Raw genomic sequence first — 13,218 nt, 5'->3', positions numbered from 1 at the left:
TTCTAAATTCATCCAGTATTTCTGGTATACTAGAAACATTCTTCTTTTTCCTTAGAGAAAAGATTTCTTTGATATGGTTTTGTTTATTCAATCTTTTGTTTTATTTTTAAGTCTATGTAAGTATTTGGGGCTTATTGAATAAGACAAAAACTTGTATTTCTCTAAAGTTATTTTAACTTTATGAGTTAAAATTTCTTTGTATTTCTCATTTAGTTTGTTTATTTCTTCAATAACTTTCTTGTCCATAATATTTTCTTTATTATTATGTTTATAAGAGTCTAGTTTACTTTGAATATCTAACAATTCCTTATCCCAAGATTTCCTTTTGTTATTATACCATCTGATACTTTGTCCATATAGATATGATTTTAAGGCATCCCAAACATAGACAATGGAGACTTCAGGAGTATTATTTATGTCTAGAAAATGTTGTACTTCTGAAAGTATATATTCTTTATAGTCTTTTAGCTGAGTTAAGTATGCTGGTATCCTTTTGATCTGAACATTATGAGTATTTTTTATCATGAATTCGAAAACAATTGAGTTATGATCAGATATAGGACATGAAATGATTTTGGAATTAATTAAATCTGTTACCATCTGGTTAGAAATAAAGACCCTATCTATTTTTGAATAAGTTTTGTATCTGTTAGAAAAAAAGGTGTATGGTAATGATTTTGACTCTATCTGATTATTAATATCATTCAAATGATAAGAATTAGCAAAATCATTTAAATGTTTTGCATTAGATGTAATTCTTCTTTTGGTAGTATCACTTTCATGTAGTATACAATTAAAATCACCAGCTAAAATAATATCCCCTACAGAGAATGATATGATCTTATCAATATGATGTTTCACTGTATTAATACCAATTCCAGGTATCCAATATACATTAATTAAAGTGTAAGTCTTCCCATTAATTTGTATTGTAACCATACAAAACATTCCTTTGTCATCCTGATAAGACTTAATGGTTTTAGGAATGGGCATACTTTTATTCCATAAAATAGCCACTCCTCTTTTTTTCTGAGTGTGCTCTGAACTAACCAATACTGTATACTTATTAGTGAAAATCACAGACAGTAGAACAGCAAACCAAAGTAAAAAAACCCCAAGCCGAAGGAGCCAGACCAGTTTAACGCTCTTTATTGGAAACAAAACGTTTTCGCCCCTGCTATGCAGAAAGCTTCATCAGAAACGTAAACAGAAGGAAACAGCACTTTTTAAAATGAATAAAACATGATGTCATTTCCTTCGGAACAGTGTGTCAATCAACAGAAAAAAGAACAATAAAAAATTCTTTTATAAAAAATACTAAACAATCATGTAAATTATATATAATAGTATAAAATATGAATTTTAAAACTGGGGTACTATGATAAAATACCAACAACCATACCTTAATGGCATATGATATATATACACACATTCCTGAATAATTACACCCAAAAAGGGTGAACCTATCTTTGGTAACTTTTATATCTGAGTAGGGAAGAGATATTACATGATTCATTAAGACCAGGGTAAGAGTAGGCATCAACCCCAATTTGCCACTCTAATTCCCTCGTCTCCAAAAACAGTGACTGGGGTCCTCCTCTAGGGCCCATGGATACATGTTCAATTCCCATAAACTCAAAACTGTGGCCTATATTGTTAATTATATGCTTAGATAAAGCATTATCAAGTTTTTTATTTTTTATTGCATAAAGGTGCTGGTAGATTCGGTCACTAAGTCTACGATCAGTTTTCCCTATGTAAAAACAGGGACAACACACACAAAAAGCAACGTACACAATTGATTTTGTGTTACAATTAATTCTAGAGTGTATGTTGTATTTCTTGTTCCTGATTGTAAACGAACTACCAACCTTCATAAATTTGCATCTATTACAGAAGCCACAAGGGCCATTACCCACTTGTCTTGAAGTATGCAAAGGATAGGAAGATCTTTGAAGTAGTTCTTTTAAATTCTTACCCCTTCTATAAACAATCGAGGGGGATGGGCCCAACTTCTGAAGTAAGAAGGAGCAATTGTGAATGAAGTACCAGTTCTTTTTGATAATTGCCCAAATAGAGCCTACTTCTTTAAAAAAAGTTAGCACAAAACTGGTACTAAAATCAGAAGTAGATTGGGAGGTAGTGTCGATATCATTTTCCATGATAAAGCAACCTGAAAACCCTAGATCACATGAATGGTCGACGATAGTCAACTCATGAGAGTTGGAAATTAGTAAAGGTTTGTAAAAACCAGAGGATCTTTTCGTAACAACCTCATCAATAATTTCATCAATCATGGAGGGCGGGTAATCCCTATTAGAGAAAAGATCTTTTAAGAAACCACACTCAGTTTCAAAAGCCTCCTGTGTACTGCACATCCGCACCGCCCTGACCAATTGGCCCTTAACAATCGATCTTTTCTGTTTTGGGGGGTGGTTGCTAGAGTAGTGTAGGAAGCTGTTACAATAGGTATCCTTCCTGTAAATGCAAGATAGGTAGCAGTTGTTAAAGGAGTCCTTCATAAGTTTAACATCTAGGTAGTCGATTTCAATTGAAGAAAAATGTGAGGTAAACTTCAAAAATGTGGAAGACGCATTCATCAGTTGTAACAGCTTTGTAGCTTCACTCTCAGAGCCTTCAAAAAGAATGAACACGTCGTCCAAAAAACGTGTATAAAACTTCATTTTTTCTTGAAAGGTAGGGTTGACCCTAAAGAACTCTTTTTCCCAGTAAGCGACTACCATATTGGCAACACTACCGCCACAGGGAGACCCCATGGCAATACCCTGCTTTTGCAGATAGTATTGGTTGTCAAAAAGGAAATAGTTGGAAGAAAGGGTAATTTCCAATAATTGGGTTACAATGGATATTTCTTCCTTTGTTGCCCCTAATCCCACCAACATGAGTTCAACCCATTCCACCGCTTCCAAGTGCGGGATGGACGTGTATAAATCGACTATGTCGATTGTTAAGAAATTATATGAAGGATCAAAAGCAATGTTATTGATAGATCGTAGAAAAGACCAAGAATCCTTACAAATTTCAGGGATTTCCTTAAGGTATTTTGTAAGGATACCATGAATGACCCTGGATGAGGGGTGAGTAATAGAGCATCTACCATCAACCAGGGCACGTAGTGGTGGGTCCCCTAGGTTTTTATGAATTTTTGGGACACCAAACATCACAGGTACCTTGGGAGAGGAAATATTGATGAAATTAAAAGTGTCTAGGTCGATGAGACCGTCAATAAATAAGTCCCTAAAATAGCCACTAATCTTTTTATGTGCCCCCACCATCTCATTCAATGATGAGCGTTCATATGCTGGTGAGTCCAGAACAGATTGCATTCTCCTATTGTAATCACAAACATCAAAAATGACCAGGCCTCCACCTTTATCAGGTTTCATTACCCTGACGGGCAATTGGGAAACCTGGTCAAGTGCATTTCTTTGTTCATAAGATATATTGCTTTGATGCCTGGACCCTTTTCATACTTTTGGTGAATGTCCTATGTTCAAACTGCTTAGTACTTACAATCCTCCTCTTCATCCTAATCTGAGCATTTTTGAAAATGTTTGTGAATTAGATTTTAGACACCTATTTGGAAGAGTACAAGGGTCCAGGCATCAAAGCAATATATCTTATGAACAAAGAAATGCACTTGACCAGGTTTCCCAATTGCCCGTCAGGGTAATGAAACCTGATAAAGGTGGAGGCCTGGTCATTTTTGATGTTTGTGATTACAATAGGAGAATGCAATCTGTTCTGGACTCACCAGCATATGTACGCTCATCATTGAATGAGATGGTGGGGGCACATAAAAAGATTAGTGGCTATTTTAGGGACTTATTTATTGACGGTCTCATCGACCTAGACACTTTTAATTTCATCAATATTTCCTCTCCCAAGGTACCTGTGATGTTTGGTGTCCCAAAAATTCATAAAAACCTAGGGGACCCACCACTACGTGCCCTGGTTGATGGTAGATGCTCTATTACTCACCCCTCATCCAGGGTCATTCATGGTATCCTTACAAAATACCTTAAGGAAATCCCTGAAATTTGTAAGGATTCTTGGTCTTTTCTACGATCTATCAATAACATTGCTTTTGATCCTTCATATAATTTCTTAACAATCGACGTAGTCGATTTATACACGTCCATCCCGCACTTGGAAGCGGTGGAATGGGTTGAACTCATGTTGGTGGGATTAGGGGCAACAAAGGAAGAAATATCCATTGTAACCCAATTATTGGAAATTACCCTTTCTTCCAACTATTTCCTTTTTGACAACCAATACTATCTGCAAAAGCAGGGTATTGCCATGGGGTCTCCCTGTGGCGGTAGTGTTGCCAATATGGTAGTCGCTTACTGGGAAAAAGAGTTCTTTAGGGTCAACCCTACCTTTCAAGAAAAAGTGAAGTTTTATACACGTTTTTTGGACGACGTGTTCATTCTTTTTGAAGGCTCTGAGAGTGAAGCTACAGAGCTGTTACAACTGATGAATGCGTCTTCCACATTTTTGAAGTTTACCTCACATTTTTCTTCAATTGAAATCGACTACCTAGATGTTAAACTTATGAAGGACTCCTTTAACAACTGCTACCTATCTTGCATTTACAGGAAGGATACCTATTGTAACAGCTTCCTACACTACTCTAGCAACCACCCCCCAAAACAGAAAAGATCGATTGTTAAGGGCCAATTGGTCAGGGCGGTGCGGATGTGCAGTACACGGGAGGCTTTTGAAACTGAGTGTGGTTTCTTAAATGATCTTTTCTCTAATAGGGATTACCCGCCCTCCATGATTGATGAAATTATTGATGAGGTTGTTACGAAAAGATCCTCTGGTTTTTACAAACCTTTACTAATTTCCAACTGTCATGAGTTGACTATCGTCGACCATTCATGTGATCTAGGGTTTTCAGGTTGCTTTATCATGGAAAATGATATCGACACTACCTCCCAATCTACTTCTGATTTTAGTACCAGTTTTGTGCTAACTTTTTTTAAAGAAGTAGGCTCTATTTGGGCAATTATCAAAAAGAACTGGTACTTCATTCACAATTGCTCCTTCTTACTTCAGAAGTTGGGCCCATCCCCCTCGATTGTTTATAGAAGGGGTAAGAATTTAAAAGAACTACTTCAAAGATCTTCCTATCCTTTGCATACTTCAAGACAAGTGGGTAATGGCCCTTGTGGCTTCTGTAATAGATGCAAATTTATGAAGGTTGGTAGTTCGTTTACAATCAGGAACAAGAAATACAACATACACTCTAGAATCAATTGTAACACAAAATCAATTGTGTATGCTGCTTTTTGTGTGTGTTGTCCCTGTTTTTACATAGGGAAAACTGATCGTAGACTTAGTGACCGAATCTACCAGCACCTTTATGTAATAAAAAATAAAAAACTTGATAATGCTTTATCTAAGCATATAATTAACAATATAGGTCACAGTTTTGAGTTTATGGGAATTGAACATGTTTCCATGGGCCCTAGAGGAGGACCCCAGTCATTGTTTTTGGAGACGAGGGAATTAGAGTGGCAAATTGGGGTTGATGCCTACTCTTACCCTGGTCTTAATGAATCATGTAATATCTCTTCCCTACTCAGATATAAAAGTTACCAAAGATAGGTTCACCCTTTTTGGGTTTAATTATTCAGGAATGTATGTATATATATATATCATATGCCATTAAGGTATGGTTGTTGGTATTTTATCATAGTACCCCAGTTTTAAAATTCATATTTTATACTATTATATATAATTTACATGATTGTTTAGTATTTTTTATAAAAGAATTTTTTATTGTTCTTTTTTCTGTTGATTGACACACTGTTCCGAAGGAAATGACATCATGTTTTATTCATTTTAAAAAGTGCTCTTTCCTTCTGTTTATGTTTCTGATGAAACTTTCTGCATAGCAGGGGCGAAAACGTTTTGTTTCCAATAAAGAGCGTTAAACTGGTCTGGCTCCTTCGGCTTGGGGGTTTTTTACTTTGGTATACTTATTAGTGGCTAGTTTATCAATATCTTTTTTCAAGAGATGGGTTTCTTGCAGGAAGACTAGATTGGCCTTGTGTAGATTAATGTATCTTATTAGGCTTGCCCTTTTACATGGATTATTCAATCCATTAATGTTTAAAGAAATTCCTTTTAAAGATGTCATTTGGCATTTTTAAAACTCAAGAATCTTATGATCGAAATAACAAATAACAAGATAAATAATGTTACATCTCCTCTTTTAGGTGTACCTTTAAACATAGCTGTATTTATTAAATCTCTTATGGGATTTTGTATAGGATTCAATTTTGTTTGTAGTGACAATGAGTGTACAAAATATATTGTGGATGTCAAAACTATATACATATAACAATGAACAAGTGAAAATAATGTAAGGATTAAACCTTGCATCCCGCCTGGAGTTGAAAACTCCAACTTAGAGCAGTATTTACTACTCAAGTTAACCCCCTACCCTAAGCAGCAGTACCTCAGCTACCACCTTATCAATTTAATACTAGTTATATTTAACTGAGGTTAACAGTTTTCAATTCAATTATCTATCAAGACAAAACTACACATTTGGTAAAACAGCATCATATAAACTAAAATAAACTTTTTTTTTTTTTTTTTTTTTTTTTAAAAATGTTCATACTATTATATAGATCTATGTAATATATAACACTTGTATTCTAATAGCATTCAAATAATCTTAATGTTATAAATCAAGAGGAGAGAAAATTATGTTCTAACATTCATTTAAATCAAAAACTTTGGCTAATATGATTCAGACATTACATGCATTAAGATGCATCTATTTTCTGTCATGTGAATTCTATCAACAGCTTCCAAAAATCTTGAATTGTTTGTATATGAGCATTTACTTAAACTCATTATTGTCAATAGAGTAAAATATTGTATTCATAAAAATTATTATAAATCATATTGCATAGTTATGCAGATTCTCAGAAACACCTGCGTTATTACCTAAAAAAAAAAAAAAAAAAAAAGCCATCACACACATAAACACACACCCACACACACATATACACACACACACATACACACACACACACACACACACACACACACACACACACACACACACATACATATACACATACACATATATACATACATACACACACACACACACACACACACACACACACACACACACACACACACACACACACACACACACACACACACATATATCTGATCTCACCGAGCCGTGCCCCTGCAGAGCACCATCCCACTTGCTGTCCCCAGAACAAATCTGTCCGCTTCACACAAAATAATGCACAGCAAACACACACTAGCAACCAGATTTTACAATCATGCTAACCTACTGCTTTAAAATATATCACATGACATTTCTTCCAGAATAGAGTTATAAGATTATTTATGCTTGTCAATCAGATGAATTAAATGAGTTATAGTAAAGTATATGTTTGGGACACAAGTTTTTAACACAGATTAAAATGCTACTGTTAAGTAGATTTTCAAAAACATTTAAATAAATGTTTCATTTTCTATGCCTTCTAAAATAAGATATTTACTTGCTACAAGAAACTACATCATCTAAACTCATCATAACTGACACATTTTATGAATAGAGTATTTTTCCTGAATCTGTGGTGTGTCAGTGTGATAACCTTGTCAATGTTTATACTAACTGCTTTCAGTTTCTCTGTGAAAATTCTGTGAGTGAAGCTTCTGAGGAAACTCATGGACACTGTGCATGAGACAGCCCACATCCCAGATTGTCTCCCTTAACATTTTGGCGGAAACTTATTAAAACTTGTGGCAAACATTCATTTTGTCAATAGAGTAAAACATTGTATTCATAGAAATCATTACAAATCATACTGGATAGCCATGCAGACTCTCAGAAAAAAGCCATCACACTCACACACACACACACACACACACACACACACACACACACACACACACACACACATATATATATATATATATATATATATATATATATATATATATATATATATATATGATCTCACTGAGTTGTGTCCCTGCAGAGCACCATCCCACTTGCTGTCCCCAGAATAAATCTGTCTGCTTTATACAAAACAATGCACAGCAAACACATATTGGTAACCAGATTTTACAATTATGCTAACCTACTGCTTTAAAATATATCACATGACATTTCTTCCAGAATAGAGTTATAAGATTATTTATATTTGTCAATCAGATGAATTAAATGAGTTATAGTAAAGTATATGTTTGGAACACAAATTTTAACACAGATTATTATGCTGCTGTTAAGTAGATTTTCAAAAACATTTAAATAAATGTTTCATTTTTATGCCTTCTAAAATAAGACATTTACTTACTACAAGAAACTACATCATTTAAACTCATTATAACTGACATATTTTATGAACAGAGTATTTTTCCTGAATCTGTGGTGTGTCAGTGTGATAACCTTGTCAATGTTTATACTAACTGCTTTCAGTTTCTCTGTGAGAATTCTGTGATTTGAAGATTCTGAGGTAACTCAAGGACATTGTGCATAAGACAGCCCACATCCCAGATTGTCTCTCTTAACATTTTGGCGGAAACTTATTAAAACTAGTGACAAACATTCATTTAGCAGTGTAAATGCATCTAAACATGACAGAACATCCACAATGTATTCCACAGATCATCACAGCCTCTATGCAAGTGAAATTAAACTCAAAATTACCAACAAGCAATAAAACTCAGCATTCTTCTCCCAACTCAATTTTCATACAAATCCTATTATTCACTGTGCCCACACAGTCAAAAGCATTTCTATATATTAATAAAGAAAAGAAAAAGAGAATAGAAAATAAAAGGGAGTGAGGCAGAAATAAAAAAATGTAAGAGAAAGCTGTAAGAAGTATATGCAATGGAATGTTACTTACTGTTTATATTAATAGAGTTAAAAATAAAACATATTATTTACTCTTATTTAGTTCTGATTATTATTAGTTAAAGCATGACAGGTTATTTACAAACAAGCATAAGCAGTATAATCAAGGAAGTATAATTAGAAATAGCATTTGAAGAACTTATAAACTTTTACAAGAAATAAATATGTTATTATTCTATTAATGATATTTTCATTACTGTTCTCTCCCTGCCCTCCTGCACCCTTTACTGACTACATACTCTAAATAGAATGTCATTGTTTAAACAAAGAAAATAAGAAAAGAAGAAGGAAAAAAAGATAAAGATAAAAAATGTATCAAATTACTAACCTTACTTTTTCAGAAAGAAAAACAAATCGAGTCACAGCCTGCCATTAAATCCTCAGGCATTTTGACTGGTTATGAAACAAAACATTTCTTTGCACATAGAGAATAACTTTGATTAAATCTTTTCCAAAATATTTGTGGCTTTCTGGAAATGCAGGAACTATATTCAAAAGATTAATAATGAACTAAAATGATGAGAGAGAAAAAACATATAACAAATCATTTGTTTTTAGTCTCTTCTTCTTCTCTGAAGTCTTCCAGGAAGCTTCAGTTGCCAATCTCTTTAATGAAGAACTAGCCCATTCCATTTCTTCTATTTTATCCAAAATCCTTTTTCTTTGACAAACAGTAAAGCAGAGTCTAAATCATCAAAGACCTTAGGACCATCAGGAAGGAAGATTTTAAGCTTGGCAGGAAACAGAAGGTATGTTTTAAACTGTGCTTTTTTTAAGCTCCCTTATTAGTGGCAGAAAAACTTTTCTTTTAGCAATTACCATGGAAGAATAGTCATTGTCAAAACGCACAGTTGTCTCATTAAACTTAACAGGAGCTTTAGCCCAAGCAGATTTAAGAACCATCTCTTTATCAAAGATGATAGAAATCTAACTATAACTGATCTAGGATAGTTTTTGTTAGAGTTGGTATTAGCTATAGATCTATGTGCTCTTTCGATACCAAAAGAGAATGCTTCTGGTAAATCTAAAGTTTTAGGGAGCCATGTTGTTAAAAAAGAAGTAATATTGTTACCTTCAATATTTTCTGGCAGTCCAAAAATCCTAATGTTATTGCGCCTAGATCTATTTTCCAGGTCATCCAGCTTTGTTTGTAAATGTGTATTTTGTTTCAGCAGAAACTCAATGTTGATTTCCTCTTCTTGTATTTTATTTTCCATGTCATTCACAGCTTCTTCTATGCCTGTCATCTGGATCTTCTGTTGTTGCAGGTCCATATGTAACAAGTCTATTTGTTTTGTAGTTTTTCTATGAAAGTGTCTATTTTAGTATCCATTTTATCCATCTTAGCAGTAAGTTGCTGGACTATAATTATCAGAGACTGAAGTTCTTTCTTGATGCTGGAGTCTTGAGAATTTGTCTTACTGGAACTCATTTCAGACTGATAAACTGACAGGAAAATTTCCAAAGTAATTTCTGACAGGAATATTATTAAGATTTCCTTTCTTTTTTAGATATAGTTCAAAAACTATATAAAACAAACACATTTAGAAAGAAAATTACTTCAAGAATTAATTTTTTAAGTAATTAATTCCTGTCAATGTAATGAAATTGGTGGAGCTGAAGAAATCTGCTGCTATCCTGTGTTCATCCTTGGCCATGCCTTAAGCTCTCTTATTAATGGCAAAAAAAACTTTTCTTTTAGTTATTACCAAGGAAGAATAGTCATTGTCAAAATGCACAGTTGCCTCATTCATTTTTATAGGTGCTTTAGCCCATGCAGATTTTAATACCATCTCCTTGTCATAAGATGATAAAAATCTTACAATAACTGATCTAGGGTACTTTTTATTAGTGTTAAAATTAGATAAAGACCTATGGGCTCTTTCAATACCAAAAGAAAATGTTTCTGACAGATCTAAAGTTTTGGGGAGCCAAGTATTTAAAAAGGAAGTAATGTTGTTACCTTCTATATTTTCTGGCAGTCCAAAAATCCTAATATTATTGCGTCTGGATCTGTTTTCCAAGTCATCAAGTTTGGATTGTAGGTGTGTGTTCTGTTTCAGTAAAAATTCAATGTTAATTTCTTCTTCCTGAATTCTGTTGTCCATATCATTAAGAGTCTCTTCTATACCTGTAATCTGAGCTTTCTGATGTTGTAAGTCTTGATGTAACAAATCCATTTGTTTTGTAGTTTTTTCTATAAAGTTATCAATTTTAGTATCCAGTCTGTCCATTTTAGTTGTTAGTTGCTGAATGGTTAATAGTAAAGACTGAAGCTCTTTCTTGATGCTGGAATCTTGACTGTTAGCCTTACTGGAACTCATTCTGAACAGAGGTGATGAAAGAGAAATTTCCAAGATGATTTCTGACAGGAAAATTATTTAAATTTTCTTTCTTTTTTGATATTATTCAAGATACTGATATTCCAAACGTATTTAGAAAGAAAATTATTACATTAGTTGAATTTTAAAGTAATTATTTCCTGTCAGAGCAGTTATGTTGGTGGAGCTGAAGAAATCTGCTGTTATCCTGTGTTCATCCTTGGCCACGCCCCACTCTATAGTAATCTGATTTAATGGAATTACTACGTTTAACACAAAACACACTATAGTTGCCTGATTTAATGGAATTACTACATTTAACACAAAACACTCTTTAGTAAGCTGATTTAATGGAAATATTCCAGTCTCCCATCTATTTACCCTTAGTTTTGATAGTTTATAGAACTCCTCAATCAGTACTGTCAAGTTGTGCACTGAATAGTTAAGATTAGATGCCATTATTAAACAGTCATCAGTAAATAATATTAATTATGCAACCTACTACTGGCACTTCTTCAGACATCCTTTCAGTTAATACAGCTTCATCCTATGAGTCTTCAACAGCAATAAAAGTAATGAGTACAGTGATCATCCTTGATTGGTCCCTCTGTACAACACAGAGGGATCTGCTAACTACAAATTTACTATTATTGATGAAATAAGTTTGTGATATAGTATCCAGCACCTACTAATTGCATCATCAGGGAATCAAAATACCATAAAACCTTCTAATAATAAGCCCAGTGCATCCTGTTAAATATCTACAACAAGGATCCTGTTATACACTGCAAGTTACATCAAGCAGTTTTCACCTCCACTAGACTTCATAAACCCTCACTTGTTTTTAAGAATCATTTGTGGATTTAACTTTTTTATTCAACCCACCCATACATATCCTGATATAGGGATTCCATTATTTAATCAAAACTCAAAATATCTAAAAGCTTTTTCTGGCTCAAAATATTAAAACTCAGAATATTGAACATTTCTGGCACTGGAGATCTGCTCTTTCCCCATTGTTGGGTAATCCTGCAGTCATTATGTATAAGTTAGGTGCACCCCCCCCCCCCACACACACACACACACATGGGCGGAGGCAGGGAAGCTTTCACCCCACTTATAAAATGTTTTCTTTTTTGATGGTATAGGTTTAGATATTTCCAGCATTAGTTTTTCTGAGTATTAGATATTTTGACACGCACCCTGTTACAGTATGTACCTTAGCATCACTTGCCAATAACAGCATAGGCAGGAAATGCTAGTAATGGATAAATGTTTGGAGGAAGAAGCATAAAGAAGATGAGCAGTACACTCTTCTGAGGGGTAAAGGGTGGCAAGCTAGCCAATAAGGCTGCTCTTTGGGCAGAAAGTTAGCAGAATGGTGAATACAGAGTATAAACATTTTAGGTTGATATTAGCCCATGCTCCAATTTTATTGAAAATGAAAGAGTGGAGTTGGGATAGACTGATAAAAGAACAGCATTTTTGTTCAAAATCTTGTTGTATTATTAGATAAAAGCATATTTATGTAATTATTTTAATGTTTTTGGTGTGCCTGTTTATTATTCATACATAAAATAGTTTGAACAAGGGAAAACTTGGGTCAGTCTGTTGGGATAAAATGAAAGTTAAAAAAAAAGTATGTAAAGTCAGATAAAGACATTTTTGAAAAGATCAAAAATAAGGTACTTGTAATATTAGGGAGAACTAAGGGAATCTTGTAGAGCTCTATAGAATTGACATGTAAGGGTAAAGATATAATTACATTATAGATCCAAGTTCTAAAGTGAAATCTACAGCATATGAACAAGAAAGAGGTTATGTGGCCACTTCTGGTAGAGCCACAGAAAAAGAAACAAGGCTATACTTACCCTAGTACTTAAAGAAAAATGCAATAGGAAAATATACTTTTTAAGATGAGGACAGAAAATGTTGACATTGTTGAGAATGATAAAAATCTTTATGGCA

This window comes from Protopterus annectens, chromosome 1.part1 (genome assembly GCF_019279795.1).
Source record: "Protopterus annectens isolate FY-2018-M chromosome 1.part1, PAN1.0, whole genome shotgun sequence".
In the NCBI taxonomy this organism is placed as follows: domain Eukaryota; kingdom Metazoa; phylum Chordata; order Ceratodontiformes; family Protopteridae; genus Protopterus; species Protopterus annectens.
This window is presented reverse-complemented; position numbering follows the sequence as displayed.